Below are 6,222 nucleotides of genomic sequence, written 5' to 3'. Positions count from 1 at the left end.
TCTTTCGTTCTTTCTTTCTTTTCTTCCTTCTTTCTTTCCTTCTTTCTTTCTCTTCCTTCCTTCCCTCCCTCCCTCCCTCCCTTTCTTTCTTTCTTTCTTTCTTTCTTTCTTTCTTTCTTTCTTTCTTTCTTTCTTTCTTTCTTTCTTTTTCTTTCTTTCCTTCTTTCCTTCTTTTCTTTCCTTCTTTCTTTCTTTTCCTCCATTCCTTCCTTCCTTTCTTTCCCTCTCTTTCTTTCCTTCCTCCCTCCCTCTCTCCCTTCCCTCCCTTCCCTTCCCTACCCTTCTCCTTCCCTCCTTCCTTCCTTCCTTCCTTTCTTCCTTCTTTTCTTCCTTCCTTCCTTCTTTCCTTCCTTCCTTCCTTCTCTCTCTTCTTTTTTTTTAGACAGTGTCTTGCTCTGTCATCCAGGCTGAAGTGCAGTGGCATGAACATGGCTAACTGCAGCCTTGACATCCTGGGCTCAAGAGATCCTCCCACTCCAGCCTCCCGTGTAACCGGAACCACAGACATGCGCCACTACATCCGGCTAATTTTTTTATTTTTTTGCAGCGACAGAGTCTTGCTTTGTTGCCCAGGCTGGTCTTGAACTCCTTGGCTCAAGCGATACTCCCGCCTCAACCTCTCAGATTGCTGAGATTACAGGCATGAGCCTCTGTGCCTCACTGCATTTATTTTTCTTTAATGTAGCTAGTTAAACTGGTTTCAGTTGATCAAATATCCACCCTTCCTGGGCCAGGCACTGTTCTCAGTCCTGGGGAACAAAACAGGCAAAAATCTCTCCTCTCACAGAATTTAGATTTCTAGTAGGAGGAGACACCCCAAATCAAAAATAAACACTGTAGTCTATTTATAGTATGCTGGTTCCTTTTGTTTTTCTATGTTAAGCAGGACTGTTAGAACATATTAGAGCTAAATGTTGTGCACAGACATTCTTTATTACATAATAAAGGATGTAATAAATAAGAATTTACACTTATAAATTATTCTACTTGTTTCTTCTTTAACCACAAAATCAAAAGGAGATTTGGCCTATGACACATGCCAGTCAATCAGTAATAGGCAATGTTTTGGGCGTCTGTTGCTTCTATATTTTTAATTCAAGCATTTGAGAGAATTCAAGATGAAAGCACTGAGGGCTCAGAAGTGAAATGTCCGAAGATCAGTCCATTGGCAAACAAGACCCAGGGATCTCAACTCATAGACTCAGGTGGTACACATCCTCCACCACCTGCCTGAAACTACCAGTTCTACGCTCCAGACAAAGCTGGTTGCTGTGGGTGCACACGCATACGTCTCATGGAAAAGTTATCATGAAGTGCACAGCTCTCCGTAGGTGACAAAGCATTTGTGCCTTTGTTATCTCAGGCCACACTCCACATAAGGTTGCCAGATTTAACAAATACAATCATGAGACACACAGTTAAATGTGAGCAATATTTGAGACATGCTTGTATGGAAAAAAATCATCATTTATCTGACATTCAAATGTAACTGGACTTTCTGTGTTTTGTGTGGCAACCCTAACTCTACAACCCTCAGAAGTAGACAATATTAGCGTCCCCATCTGATCACTGAGGCTGAGAAAGTAAATTGCCTAAAGTCAATAATGGATCAAAGGGTGAAAGAACTGGGCCTTCGCCCTTTCACTGGTTGCTGGGAGAATGATCACTCCCGGATCTCATCTTCAGGCATCAGATGCGCTGGGGCCAACTGTGGGAATCTCAGGGCAAGGAGGGAGGGGGACTTTTTCAGGGAGGCCAGCCATGGAGGGACCGGCCGCCGTGAGTTGTGGACCACAAAGTCTTCATAACAGAGGGCAGGGACGGGGAGACGTCGATGCTTTGTTGCAACTTAGTTTTGGTTTGCTTACTGTACCAGGGCCTGGGCACCCCAGCCAACAAGGCTGGAAATGCAGGAAGCCATCTGGAGCCATGTGCTGAGTCACAGGGCCCAGAGAAAAACAAGAACATCGTGACGCCAGAGCAGGGGTGGGGAGAAATCTCCCTCGAGATCTCCGTGGGCACCGGAAATAGAAACTGCTCCCTTTGAAGCATCTATTAGAAGATCCAAGTCTTTAACAGATCACCATGAGATTTAAATTCAGCTTCTATTAAACACCAACTAAACCCATGTGAGACTGTCAGGGAATCAGGTGGTGAAGGGGCAGCCGTTTTAATTTAATTTTATTTATTTGAACAGAGTAAACCTCTGTTCAATCCTGACTCATCTTCTTTCTTCTCTTACTACCCATTTGCCCTTGAGCAGTTCACTTAAACTTTCTGACCCCGTTTCCTCTTCAGTAATAATAATTCTTGTCTCATTGAGATAGTGTGAGGGCTTAAAGGGAATTACATTTTTCAAAAGCATCTTGCACAGATCTGGCACAGTCAGTGGTAGGTCTTCTTAGCATAGGGATATAAAAAGATTGTTCTGTGAGGTTGGTGTGGGCATTAAATTGGATGACATATCTTTACTTTCAAGCAAGCTCTGGACTGAGCTCTTAGTAAGGTTTCAGCTAAGGAGAGAGATTTCTTTCTTCTTCTCTAGATACTGGGGTAACTGGTTCTCGTCCCCCAGGGTTCTAGTTAGTATAACTAAATACATACACTCACAATGAATGTTTACACAACATCCGCTCATTCCATTCCACAAATATTTCTTTTAACATTGTACACATTACTGGCTCAGCCTTTGTAGAGGTCTAGAAAAACAAAATTAGGACGAATATCTCCATTTTGTTGCTTTTTTTTAAAGATGGAGTTTCGCTCTGTCGCCCAGGCTGGAGTGCAGTGGCGCCATCTCGGCTCACTGCAACCTCTGCCTCTAGGGTTCAAGCAATTCTCCTGCCTCAGCCTTCCAAATAGCTGGGACCACAGAGGCACACCGCCACGCGTGGCTAATTTTTTGTATTTTAGTAGAGACGAGGTTTCACTGTGTTGCCAAAGCTAACCGCGAACTCCTGAGCTTAGGAAATCTGCCTGCCTCAGCCTCCCAAAGTGCTGGGACTGCAGGTGTGAGCCACCGCGCCCGGCATGCTGCTGATTTTTTAATAATCATTCTGTGGGAGGCCCTATGCTAAGTACTTTGCATGCATTGAATGCTTGGAGTAATCTATTCAAATTCGTGCTATAGTAACCCCCATTTTATAGATGGAGAAACTGAGGCTCAGAAGAGTTGACTGTGCTGTCCAAATGCACAGAGCTAGTGGGTGGCAGAGTTGAGACTCAATCCCAGCCCTGATTCTCTCAAAGGTTCTGACAGTCACACTATGCGTGAGCTCCCAGAGAGAGAGAAAAACACTCAGTTGAAAATTTAGAGTTACTCAAGCACGAAGGTATATAAACAGCACAAAGTGGTGAGACGGTCAAATGCTGATGGAGAGGCTGGTAATCAGAGTTACGGGCAGTTCTGGGCTGGGAGAGGATCCCTGAGAGCTGTACCATGAAAAGGGGCTTTCTAGAAGGTGAAAATGAAGTTGGGGAGGAAAGCTAGACCTTGAAAAATGATGTGGAGCAGGTCACAAAGCAAAGGCACGTCGAGCAGAGGCCCATCTGGCTTGGCCAAATATGGGCTGAGCTCAGTGGAGTCAGGTGACCAAGGCAAGGTGTGCTTTGGAGAGCAAAGGGAGGAAGGTTGAGCTGGCACAGTCTGGCTGACTGGTATTAGTTTCTAGAATGATAAGCTCCTCAGCCTGGCTGGAGTGACTTCTAGCTTCGGAACATCACTGCTTAGGGGATTCCTGTGTATCACACATTGGGCCTGAGCAGCAGAGCTAAGAGTTGTTCCTGTTATCAGAAAGGGAGGAAGTTTCTGCAAAGTAAGTGGGCATGGTCTGTCTTGCCGGAGGGCCTCAACCTTTACTCTCCTGGGTAAGAGGAGAATGATATTTCCATGGTCTTCAGAGCATTCCACTAAGTAGCCCACAAGCTAAGGGTCATTACAGAAAACTCAGAAATTATATAACCTTTCTGCAGACCATGGTAATATATATAAAGAGGATTAAAATGATGTAACCCTTTGATCCCACAATTTTACTGCTAGGAATTAATCCGAGGGAAATGGTCATGGGACATCTCTCATGAGAGAGGAGACAATGTGTGTATGGACAAATATGGTCACTGTAGAATGTAATATTAACTTACAAACACAAGAATCAGAAACGTCCCACCTAGTCGGTAATGGGGGCTTAGTTAAAAAAACTATGATCCAGGTCGGGCACTGTGGCTCATGGCTGTAATCCCAGCACTTTCAGAGGCTGAGGCGGGCAGATCACTTGAGGTCAGGAGTTCGAGACCAGTATGGCCAACATGGTGAAATCCCATCTCTACTAAAAATACAAAAATTAGCCTGGTATTATGATGTGTGCCTGTAATCCCAGCCACTCGGGAGGCTGAGGCACAAGAATCGCTTGAACCTGGGAGGTGGAGGTTGCAGCAAGCAGAGATCACACCGCTGCACTCCAGCCTGGGCGATAGAGTGAGATTCAGTCTCAAAAAAAAAAGAAAAAAAAAGAAATTTTGATCCACCCATACAAGGGAATGCTACACTTGCATTCAAAGTCAAGGTGGTCACATCATAGTAAGGGAAAAATCAGTTATAAAAACATTAAATATAGTATGATCCCACCTCACAAGTATATTAATCCAATTCATTCACTTATTAACTATGTAATAAAGATGTTCTGTAAGCTAAGCACCATTCTGGGTAATGGGGATATGGAGAGGAACAAGTTTAGGGTGGGAAGTTGTCTGGAGGAAGACAGGCAATAAACATATAGACTTAAGAACACACAAGATAATTTCTGAGCATGGCACACAATGCCATGAAGAAAGGCATGTAAGATGGACTAGTTTAGTGTGTGTGAAGATGGAAGGACTATCCAAGGAGGTGACATTTCGGCCATGACTTGCACATTGAAAAAAAAAAAAATCCAGTCATGATTTGCAGAGTCATGAAATCCAGAGCATTTCAGGCAAAGAGGCAAAGGCCTGGAGGGGCAAAGCCATTGGTGTATTAGGAGGGAAAAAACGAAAGAGAAATCATGTGTGAGTACAGAGAGAAGAGGTAGCAGAGGCAAGCAGGGCCAAATCACACAGAGACTGAAAGTCAAGGTGAAGTGTTGATAAGGAGTTTGATAAGGAGAAATGATTTCCTTCCAAGTGCTGTGGAAAGCTACTGGATTCTAACTAGGCAATCATTATACAGCTGACCCTCAAACAACACAGGTTTGAACTGTACAGGTCCACTTATAAGTGACTTTTCTTCCACCTCTGCCACCCCTGAGAGAGCAGGACCAACCCCTCCTTTTCTTCCTCCTCAGCCTACTCAAGATGATGATGACAGGGGTGAAGACCTTTATGATGAGCCACTTCTGTGTAATGAACATAAATATACTTTCTCTTCCTTATGATTTTCTCAATAACATTTTCTTTTCTCTAGCTTCCTTTATTGCAAGAATACCATATACAGGCCAGGCGCGGTGGCTCAAGCCTGTAATCCCAGCACTTTGGGAGGCCGAGACGGGCGGATCACGAGGTCAGGAGATCGAGACCATCCTGGCTAACATGGTGAAACCCCGTCTCTACCAAAAAATACAAAAAACTAGCCGGGCGAGGTGGCGGGCGCCTGTAGTCCCAGCTTCTCGGGAGGCTGAGGCAGGAGAATGGCGTAAACCTGGGAGGCGGAGCTTGCAGTGAGCTGAGATCCGGCCACTGCACTCCAGCCTGTGCGACAGAGCGAGACTTCGTCTCAAAAAAAAAAAAAAAAAAAAAAAAAAACCATATAAAAAAAATAAAAAAAAAAAAATATTTTAATTGACTTTTATTTTCTCGGAAAGGCTTACAGTCAACAGTAGGCTGCTTGTAGTTAAGTTTTGGGGAGTCAAAAGTTGTATGCAGATTTTCAACTGTGAGGGGGGTCAACACTCCAATTTTCATATCGTTCAGGGGTCAACTGCCTTTAACTTTATGTATCCAGAAGGAAATACACCAATAGGTTAGTAGAGATTATTAACAAGTAGTGGGGTAATAAACCATGTTTAGAAATCTGTGTGCTATTCTGTAACTCCTGAACTTTTGTAATTGGAAACAAACAGTAATTTCTATTTTTAGAGGACTCACCAGAGAGCAACATGGACAGATGACGACCATCACCTGGAGCTCCAGATTGAAGAGGCTTTTCCCTGCGCAATCTCTTTTGATTTTCACAATAACCCTGTGAGTGAA

At 44.0% G+C, this 6,222-nt stretch overlaps 1 long non-coding RNA gene across 1 annotated transcript in view; it reads left to right on the top strand.

Annotated features, from left to right (window-relative positions):
• Positions 1–6,203, top strand: part of LOC108520004 (uncharacterized) — a 14,006-nt gene extending 7,803 nt beyond the window's left edge. Inside the window, exon 4 of the long non-coding RNA XR_001882797.1 lies at positions 6,109–6,203. This is a non-coding gene — a long non-coding RNA (uncharacterized LOC108520004). The remainder of the gene's footprint in view (positions 1–6,108) is intronic.
• Positions 6,204–6,222: the final 19 nt, after the last annotated feature.

The sequence above is a fragment of the Rhinopithecus bieti genome, unplaced genomic scaffold, assembly GCF_001698545.2.
Source record: "Rhinopithecus bieti isolate Rb0 unplaced genomic scaffold, ASM169854v2 scaffold_49762, whole genome shotgun sequence".
Lineage (NCBI taxonomy): Eukaryota > Metazoa > Chordata > Mammalia > Primates > Cercopithecidae > Rhinopithecus > Rhinopithecus bieti.
Note: the sequence above shows the minus strand (reverse complement) of the source record. Positions and strands in the feature narration are given on the sequence as shown.